This window comes from Mixophyes fleayi, chromosome 4 (genome assembly GCF_038048845.1).
Source record: "Mixophyes fleayi isolate aMixFle1 chromosome 4, aMixFle1.hap1, whole genome shotgun sequence".
NCBI classification, from domain to species: Eukaryota; Metazoa; Chordata; class Amphibia; order Anura; family Limnodynastidae; genus Mixophyes; species Mixophyes fleayi.
Window position 1 is genome coordinate 77270227 of NC_134405.1, and position 23722 is coordinate 77293948.

Here is a 23722-nt window from a genome sequence, read left to right on the forward strand (position 1 = left end):
AAAAGAACAGGTATTTTGTGTTAAATAGGCTTTCCTGTGCAAAGGCAATCTTACCTCCTGTAGGAGTTACCTCCAACGATAGCAGTATTATACCCAGAGGTAACCCCTCTGAAGAAAAGCACATACGATTCATTAAAGGAAAATTGTGCTTACCCGCCAGCCTCAGGTTCAGTTATGTGGTGTTGGACGCGGTTTTGCTGGTTTTCATCTACGGCGCTTCTGATTGGCAGCCAACAATACTGCCTACCACATTCATGAGAGGAGAAGGAAAGATGTGCAAAGAGCAGTAGTGGAAGACAAGGGGGTACAAGGTGTGGTGCAATAGGACTCTGGCTTGTATGGGCACATAGGAAAAAAGGAGGAGAAACAAATGGGAAGGGGGGACAAGAGAGACATGCAGACACAGAGTGAGAGAGAAAGGGACAGGCAGTCATAATGTAAGACAGATACACACAAACAGTTTGGGCCAGTGTCGGACTGCGACATGAAGGGCCCACCTGCGGAATGCAGTGGTAGGGGCCCACTGCATTGGGGTGTGACCAACTGTAAGTGGGTGTGGTCAGTCATTAAAGGGGGTGTGGTCACCCATGGAGAACAAAGTATAGTACCATAGTGTGGTTCATAAAGAAAAAGTGGACATTGCAAATAAGGCCAATTTCACATGTAGCATGTAAAAGAACTAGAGATGAAATTTCACTACACTTGGCTTTTTTAACTGGGTTACAGCAATGTTCGTCACTGATTTCATTGTCATTGTAAAATCAGAACTGTATAGCAGAATGGAAGCATGAATGAGAGGTACTGAGAGTGAAGATATGAGGGGGCTGTCACTCCTGTGCCTGTCACCGTTCCTGCCTCTCCTACTTGCTTATTCTCAAGTGCCTGCCCAAAGATGACTCATTGTATCCAGCCTTTATAATGGGAATACGTCAAGATTAAAACCTACATTTTTCTTTCATGTTTTCTTTTTACTTTGGAGAACAAATATTCCCTTATCTATTGAAGTGAATTTCAGTTTATACCTCCCTGTCACAGTATTGCACCCTAGGCTGCAGCCTAGTCAACCTGTTGGATAATCAAGCCCTGCAAGAACCCTCACCCCTAATAATAATAATATATATAGTATTTATGAATAGGACTTTCATTTACTTTAGGTGTGTGCTCTGGCTTATGGCAGAAAACCCCACCCCGGTACTAGTATATATAATGTATTCTAGTAGGGCGTATTTTGTGTTCATTTGTCGTCTTATGTCAACCACCCCCCCCCCCCTCCAATAACAGTATATATAATCTTTTCTAGTAGGGTTTTTTTTTATTATTATTTGTGCACTGACTGTGATAGCTTTTTTAATGTGTCAGAAACCCCACATCCCCCATTAACAGTATACAGCATGTTATGTCTACTGCTAGTGCTTCTTTATGTCAGACGCTCTCCCCATTAACCCCATTAACAGTATATATATATATATTTTAGGCTACTGGTAGTGCTCTTTAAATTGTGACAGAGTCCCCCCCCCCCCAATTAAGCATATATTATTCTTAGTGCTTTTTTTTATTGAGTCAGAAACTAGACCAAACCACTCTCCCGTGTCCTGTCCTGCAGTCGATTGAAGTCAACGTTTCATAAATTCTTTGCCTCTCTTAAAGATTGCTAGGTCCCACAACTGGAATGGCTGATTTGTCTGCTATATGTATTACTTACTCTCTTGTCATCTCCCTCAAAATTCTTCAGCTAATTTTTCTGTTCCAATTGGACCAGCATGTTTTGCAATCTCTTAGGGTGGAGTGTATTTGTTATTTGCTGAAACTGAGCTGAACTTGCAGTAATGTAAGAATTATTTCATATTTTCTGTCCTATTGCTTCTTCCAAGATTATGCTTGTCATGCATAAGTCTATGCCACATATCATTGGCAAAGCCACAGGTTGCATGCACAGAGTGAAATAACACAGATATGATACATGTCACACTTATTATGCACAGCAGTGACAAGGAAATGTGTGTACTAGGAGAAGCCTGGTCCTACTAAATAGATATTACAGGAAATAATGCCTAATGGATATGGATGCAGGGTTTGTCTTATGACAGACCTAGAGGATATCAGGGTAACTTTTGTGTTATTAAAGGTCGGTGCTGTCCATAGTCAGACAGAAGCACAGTGATTTCATGACACTGTAGATTCTGAATACACCATAACCGTCAGAAGTACTAATCATGCCAGATGCTCATGTTTGTCTAAGAACAGCAAATTATAAATTACTGACATCCATCCATATTATGTCAGTTAATACATGTATTCAGGGGCAGATTGGGAACTTAAAGTGGCCCTTGAAAAAATTATTGAAGTGGCCTCATGTAGGTGGGGCCAACACAAATGTAAGCGGGATTTAGAACTACTGGAATTTGGTTGTAGCAACATTTTGAAAAACCTTGATGTGATCACTTAAGACACAGTGGGTCATCTCTAAGGCAATGCAGGGAAAAAGCTGACAGTCCTGTGCTATAAAAATACATGAAACCTTTGCAACGTTTTTATGCCTCTGTGCTCAAACTTGTTTAGTTACCTACTAACATATCCTTCCAATATTACCTTCATAGATTCATATCTGACTTTGTTTAATAGGTTTAACTATTACGAAACATGTTGGCACAATCGTATTTGATCAGTCTGCCAGAGGAGCATATGAGCACCTCAACGCACTGAGGCAACTTTCCCTGATGTCCTGAGATGCAAACTACCAGCCAAATCTCTCTCTAATATATATATATATATATATATATATATATATGTGTGTGTGTTATATAAAAATGTGTATGGTGTGTTTCAAAAGAGGCACTAACAGTACTTCTAATAATAAATGGCTATCCAGTGTGATTTCAAAGGTGAAATGCTGCAGGGAAACACTTTTGTAATTATTGTGTATGAGCCCTAAATGTGCCCAGTGATTGGTGGTGGTTTGAACTAATAACAATGTAGGGAGGGTTGCCAGACAATGGCATAAGTGAAGGGGAGAGCTATTCCAAGTATTTGCTGGTGATATAATAAGTGCAAAGGAGGAAGGATTAATGATATTGTCAATGCAATTGGGGCTGGCCATATGTTCAAAAAATTGATCTGAGAATGGGACCAGTGCAAGATAGAAGGCAGACAATGGAATCAATGCAAGAACCACTAAAGTATCACCAGAGCTGGAATAAGACTCTGGGGGGCCCGGGGCACTTAAGACAGGGGGTGATCATTTTAGACAAATACACAGGCAAAACTGTGTGCACTACTGTTAGTTGTACGCGGCTCTGCCTTCACGAGCAGTACAGTGTGGAGCGGGACATACCTCCCAACTGTCCTTGCAGTCGGACCAAATCCTGACTAACCGAGACCGAGAAAGTCACCCAAATTCGGACTGTCCCATCTGATTCAGGACAGTTGGCAGACTGTCCTGCTCTCTCCTACCTGTTCTTGTCACTTTCACCATCTGTGAAAGCTCTGAGCTCCCAAAAAACAGTGTTCCCCCTTGATGTCTGGATTAGTTCTGAGGGCCGGTGTGCCAGTGAAAACGGCTCCGGGGTGCTGACTCCTGCATTTATCCATTTGAAGTATTACTTTATCAATCTTTATTGATGACCACTTGTTATTTTAATCAAATAATTTTATTTTGAAATAAAATTTATGTATACTATGTGCCTACCAGCATGTGTTTACAAAACACTGCATGCAGTCTGATTAACATAATTTATGTACCTTTACATCTGCCTACTGATTTAACGTAGTCATTTGCCCTATGCACACATAAGAACGATCTCACATGATGAGATGAGAGATTACTGACAATTTATATAGATCTTTACAGGAGTATATTCATATATTCATATTACCTGTGCATTGTATACTTTATAATTCTTAAATACAGTTTATCATCACCTAGTATTTTTATCTGGTTGCTTATCCCTTCATGAACACTGCAGAATGCCGGCACATTATATTTAAGTACGAAATAAAATAACAATAATAACCATCTGGTTTGCATGATACTGTAATATCATATTGTAAGTATTGAAAAATACACAACTCCATCAAGTTCAACATTTCAGAACTTCTAACTGTATTAATCCATAGGACAGCACACAGCCTCACAGTGGAAAAAAATAACTTTCCTGACTTCAAAAATGTCAATCACATAAATTCCTTGGAACAATCACCCTATAATGTACTTTTCTAATTATAGCTACAGATACCATTTCTCATAACAAACGCATCCAGTCCATTACATTCTGTTAGTAAATTTGCCATTGTCAACTCATGTCAAAAGAAATTACACAGCTTGACCATGGTTACAGTAAAGAGCCCCTTCCTATGCTGGTGGTGAAACGGTTTTATTTCTATTCACAATTGATATCCTTTTGTCCTCTGTATGGTCCTACATATAAACAGTTAATTATTTAAATCTTTGTTTGAAAATTTTGTTTTAAAAAAAATCCCTTTTTAGGATGAAAATAAATCAAATTTAATAACCTATATTTCTAATTTAACCTTTTCATTCCCTTTATTAATAAGATTGCTTGCCACTGAAGACTCTTGAGTTCGCTTATATTCTTCTTAATTTAGGGTTTCCAAACCTTTACCCGACATGTTAAGTGTGGTCTAACTAGCAACTTATACAATGTGAATACCATGTTTATTTCATTTACACAAATATGTTAAACTTCATTTCTAGGCCATCTACAAGGGCAATAAAACAATTAAAAACTACAGATTCCAATACTGATAGTTGGGACACACCACAAAAATTGTAACGTTACCTTATTACGTTCAGTTTATATCTATCATTATGTAGTACTCATGTGTAACAGTATCTAAAACTTTCGCAAAACCCAAATATCAATTGCTTTGCCAAGATCCAGTTTCAAAATTGCTTTCTCATAAAAACAAATTAGGCCTGCCTGGTCCTTCATGAAACCATTCTGACACTGTGTTATCAAATACCCTACAGAATAATAAATACATTGGAATGTTGGGTATAGGAGAATATGCTGGTTGAAGGATAGACTACAGGGAGTTGTAATTAATTGAATGCATTCAGAAGATGATATCAGTGGAGTAGCCCTAATGATCTGAATTTGGAGCAGTCCTTTTTAATATCTTTATTGGTGACATCGCAACTGGTATTGAAGGGAAAGCATGTCTTTTTTGCAGATGACACAAAGATAAGTAACAGTGTTGACACACCACGAAGGTGAATAAAATCAGTGATGATATAAGTAGACTAAACAAATACAAAAAGGTGCACTTGGGTCTCACAAATCCAATGGCTGTATATAGTATTAATGGCATAGACATGCAACTACTGAGGAGGAAGGCAATCTAGGAGACATTTTCAGCAGACTTAAACATAGGAAAACAATGTAACAAATCAACAAGGAAGACTATTTGGATTTAACATTGCATAGTAAGAAAGATTAGTAACAAAAAAAATAAAATGAGAAAAAAAAAGAGATGGTGATGTCACTATATAGGTCATTGGAGAGACCTCCCCTAAAATACTCTGTTAAGTTATATGTGCTCATATCTCCAGAAGGACTTAAATAAAAAAATGGCCTATAAAATGGGGCATGGTCTGCTTGCAACAAATCATGCCAGATAGAATAAAGGACCTCAGTACGTACAGCTTGGAGAAGAGCAGGATTGATAGAAGCTTTCAAATATAGCAAGGGGTTTAACAGGGTGTGATACAAAGGGGAAATATGCCAACCTATGCAATAAAGGATTAGTTCATGTGGCATCTTTCTACAATGAAAATGCATAGATTGAATTTGTGCTGACAATGATATGCTCTGTTGTAAAATATAAACAAAATCAAAGCTCTGATCTTAAAAGGAGAGTCATAGTGGGGAGGGTCACTTAAAATATGTCCCAAGGGAGCTACATTATTGTACTGCTACTTTACCTGAATGGCCCTGTCACCCCTTTCTTTATGACTCCTGACTCAGATCTCTGCAGGTATTGGTGGCTTTAGTGGTTGGTGGAATCACACTGGAAGAGCTGGCTTGGAAGAAAGGACTCCCAAAAACAATTGAATCATGGTTTTAACATGATTAAGCTCTATTGTGTGAAAATTTAAGGACTTACTGATTCTCCAAGTTCTCTGGTAGACAGCCCAGAGCCAGATCCACAGGGGGGCTTGGGGAGCATCCAAGCATTGTAGGCAAACAGCATGCCAACCCCCTGGGGCTTGTTGAGCCAATGATGCTCCAGAACACTTAAGTCAGCCTTCTACAATCCCCATATCAATGGAATTCTAGGGGGCTTAAAAGGCGGTATGCCAGCCTGGGAGCAGGGATTGTTGGTACGGACTTGACTACCTATAGGTTTTTGCTTTGGTGGTCTAGAAAGAGCAATCACTGTTCAGCAAGGCTCTGTGGTTTCAGCGAAGCGGTGAGCCTGCCAGATGCAGGGAGACAGTAAGCTAGGACTATACCTTGCGGTATAAGAGCGAAGACGTGTCTGTGTTTTGGTTAAAGGGAAGTGGATGTCCTGTGGTACTGGAGTCTGCAGTGGGGTGAGGATTGCTTAATACATTTAGTTATGGTGATGCTTCTGGCTGTTGTTAATTTACCCTGTTTTGCTAAGTGTGTGTATTTCTGATAATAATGTCTTTATATTTGGTTTTATTCCACTGATCTCTGCCTAAGTGAATTCTGAAACCCATCATTGTACCAGGTCTTCCAGCTGGCATCTAGGCTCCAAACCAACCAAGCTGAGGGCTATTCGGGGCTTTAATTTTCTGGTGTCTCCACACAGGGTACAGGAAGAAAAGACTCTACAGAGGTAGAGAAGTATTCATGTATCACTTCCAATATGTGATAGATATTTACATCAATTGGGAGGGAGTTTTCATTAACTTATAAAGAGAAATACTGCTGTGCTTAAGTTATAGTTGAAACCAGACCATCCATCTAACGGTTGAGGATTTTGGGGCAGAGGGCATGCTTCTTGTTTTTTATTTGCATTTTGTTTATTTTTTTATACATTATACTGTTTATGGGTACTGCATTCAAATGGTTTATTCATTTACTGCACTTTCCAGTAGCTGTGCTGTAAATGTGGATGGGGGTCACATTATTCGCTAGAGGGTTTTATTTATCTGGAAAACAATATGCAGTAAATTTGTGAAATTCAGACAAAAATTAAAATTGGATGAATTAATTCACCCATCTATAGTTGGCACCACATATGGATGTAGTTCACCATTATTTATTGCTAATGTCCCTGTATAGGTCTATGGTGAGACCTCACCTGGAGTACTGTATTTAATAATGAGGACATATCTTCAAGAGTATTTAAGTAAAATAGAGCTTGGGAAAAGAAGGGCAACTAAAATGGAACATAGTCCACATGGAGCACAACTTACCAGGAAGAACTAAAGGATCTAGATATGAATAGAGAGAGAAGAGGTTATCACAGAAGCTTTCAAGCATAGCATGGATTTGAACAAGGTATAATAGGGAAGCATTCTATGCAGGATGAGTGGCATTAGAACAAGAGGAAATGCACTAAAACTGTAATGTAGCGAGTTCTGGGAAAATATGAGTGTGACAGGATGTACCGCTTATGCCACCCTGTCTGTTGTTGCTGGGAACCGACTGGGCTCACTTTGCCACCGTTCCCTTTCGTTATCTCAAATGCACCCTCTAACCGCAATAGGAGGGGCTTACAAATGCTGCCACCACTGGACTCCTTACTGGCATCCAGTACCGGGTTTCTTATGGGTAACTGACGCTGCTAGTGTACCCCCTTACTGGTGTACCTGGGCTGGTACCCCTGACCTCTTCCTATGGATCAGAGTTGCTGTGGATGGATCCCCCCTGGCCTATCACACTGGCCAAAGCTGCTGGATAGTGGGCAGAGCGGTGGTACTGGAAAGCGGTGTCCAAACCTCGGACAGCCGGAAACGCATTAGAGTTGGGTCTAATCTGTAGGTCACAGGGATAAAGAAGTTTCCAAGCAGGTCTTTGAAACAAGTGATGTTTATTTGCTCACACTGGTTGAAGGTACCAGTGAGCAGGTCAGATGAAACAAGAAGAACAACTTTCAATACAAACAGTGCTTTTTTATACAGTTATGGACACAGCTTCACAGGGTAAGCCAGCCCGCTGAGGTCTGAGCTATTTTTATTATCAGGATGCAATATGTTTACCCAAACATGGATTTACATAAAATGCAAAGCTAACAATATTTACACTTATATGTGATATCCTAAAACTTGCTGTGATTTCCTGCCTCTTGCTTTAGACACAGAGGAAATCTAACAGCAAGTCTAATAAAACCTTCCTGTGCCTTCAGGTGTTGTGCCCTCACACATCAAAAGGTCTAATTAAAATGAGATTAACATGGGTCCTTTCTTCAGACAGTTGCAGAATACACATTTCCTCCACTTGAGAATTCCCAAAGAAAAGTTACAAAACCCAAATAAGTCATTTTCCTACACCACAATACATAAAAGACTTCCTCAAAAAATGTTTATTGCATCAGATATATACCTCAGAAATAATGGATTTCCTCTAGCAAAGTTAAAACAAAAAACTAATTTCTTCCCCTGGTCTCAGAAATAAAGATATTTCTTTGTCACAAAATATCAAAAATAAGTACATTTGCAATTATATAAATAAGCGCCCTGCGCTATTTCCTTTAAATAATTTTATACCATAAGTTATTTATAAGTGATCCAGTCACAATGAGGAATAATTAATATAGGTTAATACTGTAGGGCAGAAGATGCAATATACTTCCACATTCATTGCCCGGTTATAACTTTCACCTCTTCCTACCCCCACCCCACCCACAGTTAGCATCCATTTTCCTTGGCTAAGTCCTGTTCCTGCCTAGACTGTATTGCATATTGTTTTTATCTTAACCGCTCCTCCTAGTTTAAAATCTCCTCCAGCCTTTTAACCACCTTATCCATTAGCACAGCTGCTCATTTCCTGTCTGTCCATGCAGCGTCTAGATCTGGTGACCAAGAAAGAAACCATTGCAGTTAAGCAAAACACAAGACTCTCCTACTTACACACACTTCTCAGCTACGTATTTACCATGTTTCAGGTGTAGCACAGGGCATGGGCAGTATTCAGTAACTTCTGCTTTGATTTGTGTTTAAAGCTTAATTCCTTGAAATCAGTTTTGAGTATCACTCATCTAACTCTTACTGAATCCACTACCGGCACCCGTCTGGGGGCTACATAAATGGAGTCATACAGTCACAGTGGGCACTCCTTGTCATGGGCTTGTACAAACATTGTCACCGTGACTCAGTCTTACCTGAAGTTCTCCAGTTACACATATATGTGGTCTGATAGTGATACAAAGGTATAATGGTTTCCAAAGACTGAGCCACAGGGATACGTTCTTTGCGACACCCTATGGCACACCACTCCCAGTGAGACACCAGTGTAGCTCTACCAAACTGAGCATTATTTTCATTGTAATCCTTTTGCACAATGAATCCAGCTACACACCACTATATGGAAGGATTAAATTCACAGCTGCAGGTTTGTTCTAGTAAAAATTTTATGAAATCACTTAGGACTACCAGCCATCAACCTCTAACTTTTGTCATTGGTATCAATATGGAACATGATCGCTAGGTCCTCCTCAGACCCTGCCATGTGGCAGGAACTTCAAAATTATAGCACCAAGGGGACATCAAACCATTCAGAATTCACAGTCCTGGAGACATATTATACTATCTGTCCTTCAAATAATTGAATCCCCTACCACTGTCTGACCTACACTACACTACTGAATCAGCCATTTCCCTTATTGCTAGTGGAAGCATCCTGATGGAGCAATGTAACCTGAACTGACATTCCCAATATAAGCCAATTTGGCATATTTATAGGGGTGTCTAATCTTCTCCACGCTACTCCATATACCTCTTCTAAGTTTGACCCAAGATTCTTCTATTTTTTGTCTGCAGCCCCTTCCACAAGTAAGCCAACTAATGACTGATCAGTCAGCAGAAAATTCCTTTACATTTGTCAATAAACTTCAGTGTTGCCAGTTTAACGTACAGCAGAATTCACTCTGTTCTAGAAGTACATGCATAATACAAGACATATATGCTGGGTGGCTTTAACAGTAGTTTACCTAAGCTATTTAGAGATACATTCTCTAAAATTAAAACTCTGAGTATTATTTAACTAGAACTAATGGATGCACTATAAATGTAGTACTGCAAAGTATTAATACACTAATGTTATAGTACTAATACCAATAAGTATTACATGTATGTAGTACATATAACAATAACATACTTTTAAAATACAGGTAGATTAAAAGAATACTAAGGGTATATATAAATCCAGCATATTTGTACCTGGACAAACCACTCTGCAATGCAAGGGGAGCAATTGCAGTTTATTTTTGCATGCAGGAAACATACTGGATACTTTTGCATGTAGCACACAAACCATACTGCTGGAAAGTCCGGGAGACTACTGATTCCGGGTAGGTCTCCCAGGTGAGCAGGCTATTCTCCCGCATCTAGTATAGTGGGTGGGATGGGGGCCTCCATGATGCAATTAGTCGTGAATCTCATCATTTTGGTCCCACCCCCTATGACACAATTCGCAGCTCCCTGACCCCCTTCTTACTCGCACTTCATTTCTGTTTCGGAATCTCCCGTAAGGGAGGAATTAAAGCTGGCAAATATGACACAAATAATGGGAATCTCTATATATGGCCCCACATTTGGATTTGCCCTCTTGCAGAGCAACATGTTTTTGCCAAGGTGCAAAATTTCTCCTTCTATTTGGAATATTCCTAACTCAAAATGAGACGCTAAGGCTGGGTGCACACTACAGGTTTTTCACCTGATTATTGTGCCACGATAATAGACTGTTAGGTCCGATATCGCACTAGTGTGCAATTTCCAACAATCAAGTTTAATCATACCAAAGCACATCATATCATATCATTTGATTTGATTTTATAAACAGACTAAAAATCTCTATAAATGCTGGAACGATGTCGTGCAAATTCTGTAATGTGTCTGCACCCACAACCAGCAGTATAGGTAGACCTCCATAGAGCTTGAGTTTTTTTGACATAATTATTTAATGTTTCATGTGATTGTACTAATGATACATTGTGAGATTGGAAGCAGGGCCCTTTTACCTTTGTCTGTTGTTAATACCCAGTCTTGTTTTATTAGTGTGTTTGTTTTCAATTGTTCTCTGGAGCATAGTGGGCCGTAGTGGGTCGTAGTGGGAGCAGGATCGTTGGGATGGATAAAACATTTTGTGTCAGACAAATAGGGCTGGAAATGGAAAGAGAAGACAGTGTAAGAGAGAATGAAAGGGGGGACTGGTGAGCACAGGACAATTGTCATACATGAGGAGTCGATATCTTCCCAGTTGGTGGTGCATTTTGGAGAGGGAAAATTGTAGGTGTATCTGGAGGTGCAATGTGCACTCTGATTTGGGGAACTGCCTGTTCACATACCATCCAGCAGTCTCTGTTTTCATAGGAGTGTCCCATGAGAATGTTGACTTGGTTGGGTGGATCTGAGCGTGGTTTGAGTGGATCTTGTAAAAGGAATATTGTGTCCTGTTTCTGCTCTTAGAAGTGTTGTCTATGACCTACATTCTGTCTACAAAATACATTCTGTATCTAACACTTTGTGCACATCCGCTCATACAGAGAAACAAAATGAAGCTGAAGAAACCATTATGCTAACAAGCAGTATGGAAAAACAATGTAGTCTTACTTGCCAGAAACATTTATACTGTGTTAAATGATCAGTAAACCCAAAACTATAAAATATTTATTTCAAATCTCAACCCTTACTAATATAGCCCTCTCCCTCTATCTACTCCCCTAACCGCGTGGGGCATCACTGAGAAGCCCTGCTGGAGAAATTGTGTTTTTACAGTATTACTTCACGGTGAAGCCCTCCACAGCTAAGGGAGTTAGGGATATTGGTGGGAAAAAACCCGTCAGATTTGAATTTACTAGTACTTTGAAATGGTCTTCATGCAACAAAAAGTGAGCTCTTCACTCTTATCTTTTCCTTATTCACTAGAATAGTTAAAAATAAAAAGAATAATTGTAAAAGACAAACCTTGCACAAAATGGTATTTTATATCCCCACATTTGCCTACTATCCTGGAATGTCTGGGAGACTTATGAATTTCGGGAAGTCCTCTTGGACTCATGGCATTGCAGGCCACCTTCCTGGATCTTGCATCACTTTCTTCTCAAGTTGACAGGGCCCTGGCGATGCAATTTGATGCAAATTACTTAATCTTGGCCCGCTGAATAATGACGCACTTGTTCTTTGGACATTCCCTCGAGTATCTCCCAAGAGGTCCAAAGAGTAGGCACGTATGTATATACACTATTCAATGACATTGTATTAAAACCTTTATGGTAAACCATAAAACCATATGGAAGGAGCAATACAAAAATAGGGTGGTCAGAGCAGCACTCTAGAACTACTGTAAGGTTTTTTGTTGAAACAGTTTATTTTGCCCCTTGAAAAACAGATAACCCTTAATGCATCAAAAAAGTTTGCGGGCCTTATCTGGAATTAGGAGTAAAGCAAAATAAAAGGGGCAAATTTGCTTCTGGACAAGCCATATTGCAATTCAAGCAGTACAAGTGCACCCATTTCTTTCCGTGTATTATTGTTATTATTATTATTATTATTATTTTTATACACTTATAGGGTGCCACAAGATTTCTGCAGCGCCGTACAGAAAACAGACAGTGAACAATACAGAGAAAAACAGTACAGACAAGTGAGCAAAAATACCAGTACTTCAGTAGCTTCAATCATAGCTAGCACAGTGGAGTGGAGGAGAAGAATAGATAGAGGGACAGGAGGGAAGAGGGCCCTGCTTGTAAGAGCTACATCCTAAAGGGAGGGCAAACAGACAGGATGCACAATGGGGAGTCAGAGGGGATCAATTGCAAGAGAAGCGAGTAGCGGGACAGGGGAAGAGATATGAGGAGATCAAGCATGGAGAAAAGGTTAGGTGGATGGGTGGTAGGCCTTGAGGAACAAATGAGTTTTAAGTGCCTATTTGAAGGTACACAAATTATGGGACAGTCGGATGGAGCAGGAGTCGGGCAGCACAGTGGCTTAGCGGTTAGCACTTCTGCCTCACAGCGCTGGGGTCATGAGTTCAATTCCCGTCCATGGCCTTATCTGTGTGGAGTTTGTATGTTCTCCCCGTGTTTGCGTGGGTTTCCTCTGGGTGCTCCGATTTCCTCCCACATTCCAAAAACATACTGGTAGGTTAATTGGCTGCTATCAAAACTGACCCTAGTCTGTCTGTGTGTGTGTGTGTGTGTGTGTGTGTGTATATATATATATATATATATATATATATATATATATATATATATATATATATATATTAGGAAATGTAGACTGTAAGCTCCAATGGGGCAGGGACTGATGTGAATGAGTTCTCTGTACAGCACTGCGGAATCAGTGGCACTGTATAAATTGATGATGATGATGATGATGAAGGAGCATGGGAAGTCATTCCAGTGGAGGGGGCAGCCCTGGAAAAATCTTGGATTCTGGAATGAGATAAGGTGATCAGTGTGGAGGAAATGGGCAATGGCCGATGGACAGTCAATGGCAGATCATAGGGAACGGGATGGAGTGTGAATGTAGAGGAGGTTGGAGATGTAAAGGGCAGTGGCATGAGAGAGGGTCTTGTAGGTGACGGTGAGCAGTTTGAAAAGGATTCTGTAGGGGAAGAGGAGCCAGTGTAAGACAAGGCAGAGAGGGGAGGCAGAAGCGAAAAATTAGTCTTGCAGCCGCGTTATGTATAGACCTGAGGGAGCGAGGTGAAAAAGGGGGAAGGCCGGTGAGGAGAAGGTTACAGTAATCAAGATGGGAAATAATGACTGCATGGATGATGGTTTTCTTGGCATCCTGAGATAGGAAGGGCTGGATGCGGGTGATGTTCTGGAGTTGGAAGCAAAAGCATTGGGCGAGAGATTGAATGTGGGGGCAAAGGAAAGGGAAGAGTCCAGAGTGACACCCAGGCAGATTATTTGGGAAACGGAAAAGATGGTGATGTTGTTAACAGAGATAGAGGGAAGATGAGCAGGGAGAAGTGACCCTTAGATTTACCAGACAGAAGGTCATGCATGGAAAATAGTAATGTTGGCTGATTTTGCATGTAGCACACAAATACTGGACAGCTTTATTTTTACACAGCAGTTTAGAGTTAAGCTAGGACATGGCCCCTCCCAACTATAAATCTGTTCACACATTTTAAACTTGCCTGCCCTGTAGTGCAACATTGTTTTGCCAAGAGGTAAATTTTCTCTCCTTTTTTTCTTTGCTTCTAACTCTAACTGAGGATCTACATTTTTAACCCTGCAATAATCCTCAGGTCTTGACAACATGTTTGTATTGTTGGATGTAGCAATTCTGTGTGCTCCATATAGAGCTGCTGGAGGCTACAGTTTAATAGCAGCTGCAAAGAAATAGAATACATTTTGCTGAATGGATACATTCACTCTAGCTACTGGGCACAATTAGGACCATGTGGATGGATCATGATTACAAACATCTGCATAAACCATGGATCATTTTCTGCTGAGCAGGGAGATTGATGTTCTCTGGGCAGATATGACCACAGCACTGGTTATGACCATTATTCAATCATGTTTTTTAATTAAACAGTCTCAATAAATCATTAGTTAATTACACATGGTATATGAACAGTTTACAAAAATGCACAAATTAAAAAAATAAATGTGTTACTGTGAAGATGGTCAATATAAAAGTCATTTCCAGGGATTAAAAACTATAAATGTGCTTCAAAAACAGAGATACTTGTAAACTATGCATAGATTTGTTAGGCAGAAAAAAGTTAGACACATTACTATTTTTTAGAATCTTAACGTCTCTCAGCTATACAAGCACTTCAATGGAAATCTAATCTCTCTTTACTGGCTGTAAGAATTGTATGGACCTGGTACACTCCAAAAAAATAAATAAACTAAGTATTTACAAAGAAAATGCTCCCACTATAAAGAATAAAACAAGTAATATCGCTCCAGCAACCTAATATTTGTAGCTACGCTAAGGAAATTTGTTTTCTTCAGGTGACAACTGGTAATCAAAATAAATGGTTACTTACATATACTGTACATGAAATTCTATTAGCCTTTAAAGAAGAGATCCAACATATTTATTTCTGCTTGATTCATGGAAGCCCATCAAAAAGACCCTTTTAACCTCTGGCTTCTCATAAGTAAATCCTCTCACCTGTGAATGATAGTGGTGAAATTATTGTAAATCCTGTGTTACATCCAGGGTAACATAAGCAGTGAAACCTGGAGGGATAGAGTAAGCCACTGAGAGTGTGTGCTGAATGAACTAGTCTATTACAGAGCTGGTTAAATAGCTTGCACTGGCTGAAGTGCTGTATTCAGTGAGGGTTCGCTCTGGTGTCTCTATTGGTCCTGGATGCAATGCATAATACAAGTTTGTGTGTGTGCAGCTCTGTATTTTATCCTGCCTGTAAATCCCTCCCTGTGATCTGATGGGTGTATGTGACAACAGAAGAGTTAATGCATTTACCCAGTAGTTTGATATAATGATGCTGATGAGATAGTGGGAAGAAATGGTGCTCTAAATAGCGAGTGTTACATTAATTACTGGGTATTTACTGGAAGTGGACAGATGGAAAGCAAGGTATGTGTTGATTAATTAAGTACTTATCCTTTCGAAGGCAGTGAATACATGAAGCATGAGTGATCAATTATAAAGGAAACACATTGCATAACACAAAATCTGTGTTTGCTTGTTGCTGCTTTCTGCTCATCGCACCTATACTTTTCTAATAGAGTGCTGTTTCTGTAAGCTAGGAGCAGATCATTTGTTGGACCACAATAAGTTGCTACTATACTGAACAGCCTTAGTTAATATTTCACATAGCACAAATACTTTTATTGTATTAACAGTGGCTTAGTAGTTAGCACTTCTGCCTCACAGCACTGGGATCATGAGTTCGATTCCTGACCATGGCCTTATCTGTGTGGAGTTTTTATGTTCTCCCCGTGTTTGTGTGGGTTTCCTCCCACATTTAAAAAAAATACTAGTAGGTTAATTGGCTGTAATCTGCAATGGGGCAGGGACTGACGTGAGTGAGTTCTTTGTGCAGTGCTGTGGAATTAGTGGCGCTGTATAAATAGCTGATGACGATTAATGATCTGCCCAATTTTCACCTTGCTATGTTGAGTTTTTTAATATGCTATTAAGGATAGAATGAGCAGTACATTCAGGGCTGTTTTAATAAAGTTGCAATTGTCCTGGGCCTACCAGCATGTATGCCCATCACAACCTGATATTGAAGCCTGAGTTGATTAATCAAAAGATTAGATTCTAACTCATACCCCTGGTGTAATAGATACAAACATATTGCATTAAATAAGAGGCTTCCTAACCAAGTGTGCTGTATGTCCAAGGTTATCCTAAGAAACCAGAAAATGTATTAGAAGAATGGCAGAAGGTCTTCCCGCTTTTCCATGTATGCTCCATCAGTACATCTGTAGTAGAAACACAATATTAAATATTGACACTTTGGTATAGACATCCGAGTTTACTTCAGAAGATCTACCCAAATACTTCAGGCAATTGTTGGAGGTGCTCTGGTGCTCTGGGGAGTTACCTGCACATTTGGTGGGGATATTGTTAAGACCATTCTAAATTATGAAGTTCCTTAGAACCAGCTTTCTGGCTCCTCAACTTGTTTAAAATCCCTATTAATAGATTAAAAAAATTGCTGCTCAGTCACCTGAGCAACGCAGCTAAGGCAGTTATTTCTATCCGATGGAAATGCCCCGATCCTCCATCTCTCAAGGACTGGTATACTTAAATAGACTACTATATGTCAATGGATGACTTGGGAGTATATTTACTAAACTGCGGGTTTGAAAAAGTGGAGATGTTGACTATAGCAACCAATCAGATTCTAGCGATCATTTTGTAGAATGTACTAAATAAATATAAACTAGAATCTGATTGGTTGCTATAAGCAACATCTCCACTTTTTCAAACCCGCAGTTTAGTATATATACCTCCTCACCTCTTTTGCCAATAATTAGTCATTGCTTTTAACACCACCTGGTTTTCCTGGTTGAAATTCAAGATCACTGATTGTTATATAGATTACATGTTTGCAGCAGATGTTTGAATATTTATTGAGAGATTTTAGCGTAGGGTTACCATGATATCACCCTATTTTCCCTCATCTTTTGGAGATTGGGGCATTGACCATATGTGCAATGTTTGTGGTCCTCCTCCCTACATCATCCCATATCCCCCCACCCCTAGTCCTTTTTCTGCCTTCTTTTTAGTTCATATTTTTACATGTATCTTCTTGTTTTTGCTTTTATGTTGTTTTTTGATTGATATATTTAAAAATGGAAAGCATTGGAATCTATGCATTATATTGTTACATTGCTAGATCTTTAGCTATATTCTTTCAATAAAAAAATGTAAACAATAAAAAGAAACCAGAATAACTTGTATCAAATTAAAAAATATATTGTTATTTTGTCTGGTATATAGTTGCATATTGCGTCTTGTGTTTTCCAAACCATGGGGTTCTAGATGTCTTAAATCCATACTGGGTACATTAGGAGAACTTATAAAAAGTTCAGTTTAATAAGAATGCTTTGCTTATTGATGCATAAATGTATTAAGCCAGGTGCAAAAGAATACATTGAGGCACAGTCCATTTGTAAATGATCATCATTTTACTTTGTATGTGTAACTGGTGCTTTCCATATGTAAAATAGAAGGATGCCAGCTTACATTTGTATCTATCTATTGGCATAATTGCTGTAGTGGGATAGAGAGCAGAGTGCCCATTAGTTTGCAGCCTGCAACTATTTTACATAAAGCAAAGTTGGGAGGCAGATCAGCCCTGGTGGTAAAAGCCTGCACTGGTCATGGATGACCATTTCATCATTTCTCTGTTGTATACAAGCTGCAGTTCTCATGATCTGCACACAGCTGTATATATTTTTTTCAGTTTTCAGATTTAAAGTTGATTTGGGAGGACCACATTGTTTTATGGGTCTCCCCTATTGCCAACACTAAAGCATTTGGTGTAACCCAGCTCTATTAAATCCAGTTCACATTTATCCAATAGAACTAGCAAGCTAGACTGTAAGTTCTCTTATGAGCATAGCCTTCCCTTCCCTTAACTGCATTTATTTTGTCTACCTTGTATATCCCTGTTTTACACTCTGTTTGCCCCATTGCCCAGCTCTCTGAAGCACTGTTGTGCCTTACAAATTAGCGACAATATTATCCTCATCCAGTGGCGGATCCAGGGGGGGGCGATCGGGGCATTCGCCCCCCCTAGCAGCAAAAAGCTAGGTCCCAGCCGCCGATTAAAACGGGAGGGGCGGAGCTAAGCGCGACCGGGGGCGGGGCTAAATGTGGGCCAGCCAATCAGAGTGGTCCCAGCAGGCGACCACAACGGGAGGGGGCGGGGCCAATCGCGAGCGAAAGGTGGGGTTAACGCAGGCTAGCCAATCAGAGCAAAGGAGGGGCGTGATTATGCAAAATCGCCCCCCCTAAACATAAAGTCTAGATCCGCCCCTGTCCTCATCAACACTTATTTATATAGCGCCAGCAAATTCAATAGTGGTTTACAATTGGGAACAAACACAGTAATAAACAATACTGGGTAAAACAGACAAAGACGCATGAGGGCCCTGCTCGCAAGCTTACAATCTATGGGACAATGGCAGTTGGATACATGAGGATAAGTCTCTATATTGGATTTCGGTCCAGCCAGATTGCAAAACTAAAAAGTGATTTATATGTTATGTGATCCAGCCACACAGCAATGCTGGTCTGGGGTCAGAGGGTTGTTGTCTTGTGTGAATTGTGTAAAGGGTGATAATAGGGTAACCTATTGAGGTTAATAGGGTGGTTGAGGAACATTATAAGCTTGCCTGCAGAGGTGGGTTTTCAGAGAACGCTTGAAATTTTGTAGACTAGAGGAAAGTCTTATTGTGCTTGGGAGGAAATTCCACAGAGTGGGTGCAGCTTGAAAAAAGTCCTATAACCGGGAACGGGAGGATGTAATGAGAGTGGATGGGAGATGCAGATCTTGTGCAGAACGGAGTTGTTGCATTGGTTGATATTTTGAGACAAGTGAGGAGATGTATGTTAATTTTATTTGAATTCTGTAACAAACAGGCAACCAATGTAGAGAATGACAGAGTGGCTTAACAGAGGAAAGAACAGTTTGCAAGAAAAATCTGTATGGCCGCAGCGTGCAAAATAGATCGTAGGGGTTTGAATCTATTTAGTGGAAGACCAGTAAGGAGGAAATTGCAATAGTCAATGCGGGAGATCATGAGTGCGTGAATTAGAGTTTTTGCAGTGTCTTGTGTAAGATATGTGCATATTCTGGAAATATTTTTCAGATGTATGTAACATGATTTAGATATAGGGTCGATGTGGGGAGCAAAGGATAGTTGAGAGTCAAGGATCACACCTAGGCAGCGAGCTTGAGGGGTGGGGTTTATAGTCATGTTATCAACAGAAATAGAAATGTCAGGTAGGTAACTTCTGTTGTTGGGTGAGAATATTATTAACTCTGTTTTTGAAAGATTGAGTTTGAGTTGACGACAGGACATCCGAGACGAAATGTCAGAAAGACAGTCAACAAAGTCCAACACAGATATCACAGAAAGACAGAGATCAGGAGAGAACAGACAAATTTGGGTATCTTCCGCATAGAGATGATACTGAAATCCAAAGCAGCTTATTAGTTTTTAAAGAGAAGTGGTGTAGATAGAGAACAGCAGAGGACCTAGGACTGACTCTTGTGGGATGCCTACTGATAAAGGAAGCAGAGTGGAGGTGGATCCAGAGAAATTAACACGGAAAGAGCGATTAGAAAGGTAGGATGAGAACCAGGATAGGACAGTGCCTTGAAGTGTCAATTTACAGTGTCCATATAATTAAAAGTTGAATAATGTCCTTTTAAATCAGTAGAATTTTCATTAATGTCTTGGCTTACAACAGAAATACTAAAACTATCATATGTAAAGAAAAGGAATAGTTGAAACTGATTGACATGCAATACTACACCAAAGAATGACAAGATAATGTGGTTTGCACCCAATACAGAGATATTACTGTACACCCCTGAATGCTCATTTTGCATAGGAGTGCACCCTTCTTTAGTTTTTAACCCTTCATACAGATACATTTGTAAGATTCTTAAAGAGGGATTCAAAATGTTTTTACCTAATTACAGAACATAAAAACAGACATTTTTACATGTACTTTGCTGTACACAAGACAAATAATGGCACACAAGTTGAAGTTACTTGCCCTTTAATATGAGACCACTTGCATTTTATACATATGGTTTTCCCTCCTCAACTTGCACCTCACCCAGGTGTTATGTGGTGTGGGGACAACATTTCATATACATGCTAACATAATTCACAGATGCACTCAATACTGTAGAGAAGGCAGCTTTCAATCAATATACTGTACTAACTTTAATTTCTGTCTGTGAATATGTTTGACGTTATACACTATGTTTAAAATATATTTGCATGCTGCATCACTGTGGATAATCTGCTGTTTCTAATTTTAATATTTCATTGTTAGAAAGAAATATTTCCTGTTAAAGAATAAGTACTGAACAGCTCAGTTTTGCAGTCTACATACAGTTTACATACTGTATGGGCATAGATGTGTTTATGGGGAATTACAGATATGTAGAATTACTTCAAGCAGGGCTGGGGCAAGGTTGCTCTGCACCCTAAGCAAAGCTCCAGCCTACACTCCCCCACCCCAATACTCACTTTCTAGCCCCCTACACACTTGTAAAATAAACCTATTACCTCCTCCTGGCTGGCAAGGGTGCAGTTCAGATGCACTGACATCCAGATGTCTGATGCAGAACACTGTCCAGACTCCACTACTGCCCAGGAGCAAATTCAGGCTATCTAGAGGGGCGACTCCATATGTTAGATCTCTGAACAAAAAACTTAATATACACCCGTTACATACTGACATGCCCACACACTCCCTCTCCTGCCCACCAGCTATTCTCACACATGCCCCATGCCCACCAGCTATTCTCATTTCTGCTATCCCCTGCCCATCCACTTTTGTCACACATGCCACCCCCACTTCACCAGCTTTTCTCAAATGCCCCCAAGCTCACCAGCTTTTTTCTCACATGCCCACTTGCCCACAAGTATTTAATAAATTAACAGGTTATTCCTGTATCTATGTCATTTAGATCAACTTTCTATATTTATTTGCATCTGTCAATGTTTTCTGCAGTTGTAAAATCAATTATACTAATAGACAGCAACAGAGAAGAGCCAAATAGTGGGCAATACTAAAAACATAAATGGTCGCTCATCCCTGCAGTCCCTTTAAATGAATAATCTGTATCTTATGGGCATTTCTGAAGGTACTCTTCTCCCCAGTTTTCTCCAGCCACATCTCCCCCAGTTTTCTATATCCACCTCACCCCCCTATTTTCTCCAGCCTCTTACTCTTCTTCCTTTCTCTGTTGTCCGCTTCTTTGTATCTTCTTTCTTCTTTGCCTTCCTGGTTTCTCTCGGCTCCTTTCCACTGACGCGTGTTGATGCTGCAAAACTGCCAGGAGCCAGGCAGATGCTGAAATGCAGCATCACCTCACTTATATATACCTGGGGGTCTGCAGCATGGGGAAATAGCAGATGGGCGTTGCGCCCTAGGTGATCACACATCCCGTTTTACTTCCCTGCATGCCAGCATTAAGGTAACTAATAATTTCTCAGTCAGAGACATTATTAATGTGTTTACCCGTCCACACTACTGACCCCCAGAACCCGGTGCCCCAGGCAACTGCTTAATGGTTACACCGGCATCGCCCAAGTCAAGAAATATTGTCCAAAGTAATAACATAAATAGCCCCTACATACACACATTGTTATATTGTGTACAGTATAGTTTGTAGAGTAAACTATCCCAAACTACTCTAGTGCAGTGTTTATATATACAATAGTACAATTATGTTCATTTCACACTTACATCATTTATATACTTTACGTATTTGTATTATATGTATGTCATGTATATATCAAAATGTACAAAGGCATTTGACAAAAGCAAGGGTGTTATGGCACCTATAAATTCAGGGGTTTGCTGCATTAAGTTCCCACTTAATGTATTTTATACTATTATATTGCTATCACAAGTCTTTTAGCTGGCTTTACCCTCCTACATTAAGAAGTATAATCAGAAGGTTCTTGTATCCAGTCTCTAGATGATAGAGTACATCAATCTGCAGCTCACCTCCTCATGTGGGGCCAATCTGAAAATAAACACAAAGCAGAGGGGGTGCCGGATAGTGCAGTAATATTGCTATTCAATAGCAGATATAGGATTAAAAACACACACTTTTAAATCATTTGTTGCAAGTAACATAGTAACATAGTAACATAGTTGATGAGGTTGAAAAAAGACACAAATCCATCAAGTTCAACCTATTTTGGATCTCCTGCGATCCTGCACTTATATTTGAAATTAATCCAGAGTAAGCAACCACCAATCTGTTTCAATTTTGAAAATCCCCCCAGACTCAATATTGCAATCCAATTTTTACCCTATATCCACTACTATCCTTTATTTTAAATTAACGGTCGTATCCCTGGATACACCTTTCCGCTAAAAATTTGTCTAACCCTTTCTTAAATATATCTATTGAATCTGCCATCACAACCTTCCCTGGCAATGAATTCCATATCTTGACTGCCCTTACTGTAAAGAACCCCTTCCTTTGCTGGTTGTGAAATTTCCTCTCCTCTAACCTTAGGGGGTGACCATGTGTCCTGTGTATGGTCCTTGGGGTAAAAAGTTCCCATGAAAGCTCTCCGTATTGACCCCTAATGTATTTGTACATAGTAATCATATCTCCCCTTAGACGCCTCTTTTCTAAAGTAAACATGCCTAAACTGGCTAACCTTACCTCATAACTTAATGACTCCATACCCTTTATCAATTTTGTCGCCCTTCTCTGAACCCTTTCTAGTTCCAAATTATCTTTTTTATAGAGTGGTGCCCAGAACTGTACTGCATATTCAAGATGAGGTCTTACCAACGATTTATACAGTGGCAAAATTACACTGTCTTCCCTTGCATCTATGCCCCTTTTTATGCATGCCAATACTTTGTTTGCCCTTGCAGCTGCTGCTTGACATTGAGCACTATTGCTAAGTCTATTGTCTACGAGCACTCCCAAATCCTTTTCCATTATAGATTCTCCTAAATTAATTCCATTTAATTTATAGATTGCGTTCTTGTTTTTGATCCCTGAATGCATAACCTTACATTTATCTGTGTTAAACCTCATATTCCATTTAGCCGCCCAATCCTCCAGTTTATTTAAGTCCCTCTGTAGAGAAGCTACATCTTGCTCTGATTTTATAACCTTACAGAGTTTAGTGTCATCTGCAAAAATAGAAACTTTACTCTCTAAACCATCACCAAGGTCATTCATAAATATATTAAAAAGGAGTGGTCCCAGCACGGAACCTTGAGGTACTCCACTTAAGACTTTTGACCAATTAGAAAATGTTCCATTTATCACAACTCTCTCTCCAAGTACAAATTTTGATTCCTAGACCCAGTTCCTTTATTTTGTAAACCAACCTT

At 39.7% G+C, this 23722-nt stretch overlaps 1 protein-coding gene across 2 annotated transcripts in view; it reads right to left on the minus strand.

The window, feature by feature from the left end:
• Window positions 1–15487, minus strand: part of LOC142151640 (prolactin-releasing peptide receptor-like) — a 132405-nt gene extending 116918 nt beyond the window's left edge. The window contains exon 1 of one of the 2 annotated variants that reach the window (XM_075207486.1): window positions 15293–15487. The gene's annotated coding sequence lies outside the window, so the exon portion shown is untranslated. Of the gene's footprint in view, window positions 1–15164 lie in introns of both variants that reach the window. The other variant, XM_075207487.1, reaches the window with a different exon arrangement.
• Between the last annotated feature and the right edge of the window lie 8235 nt (window positions 15488–23722).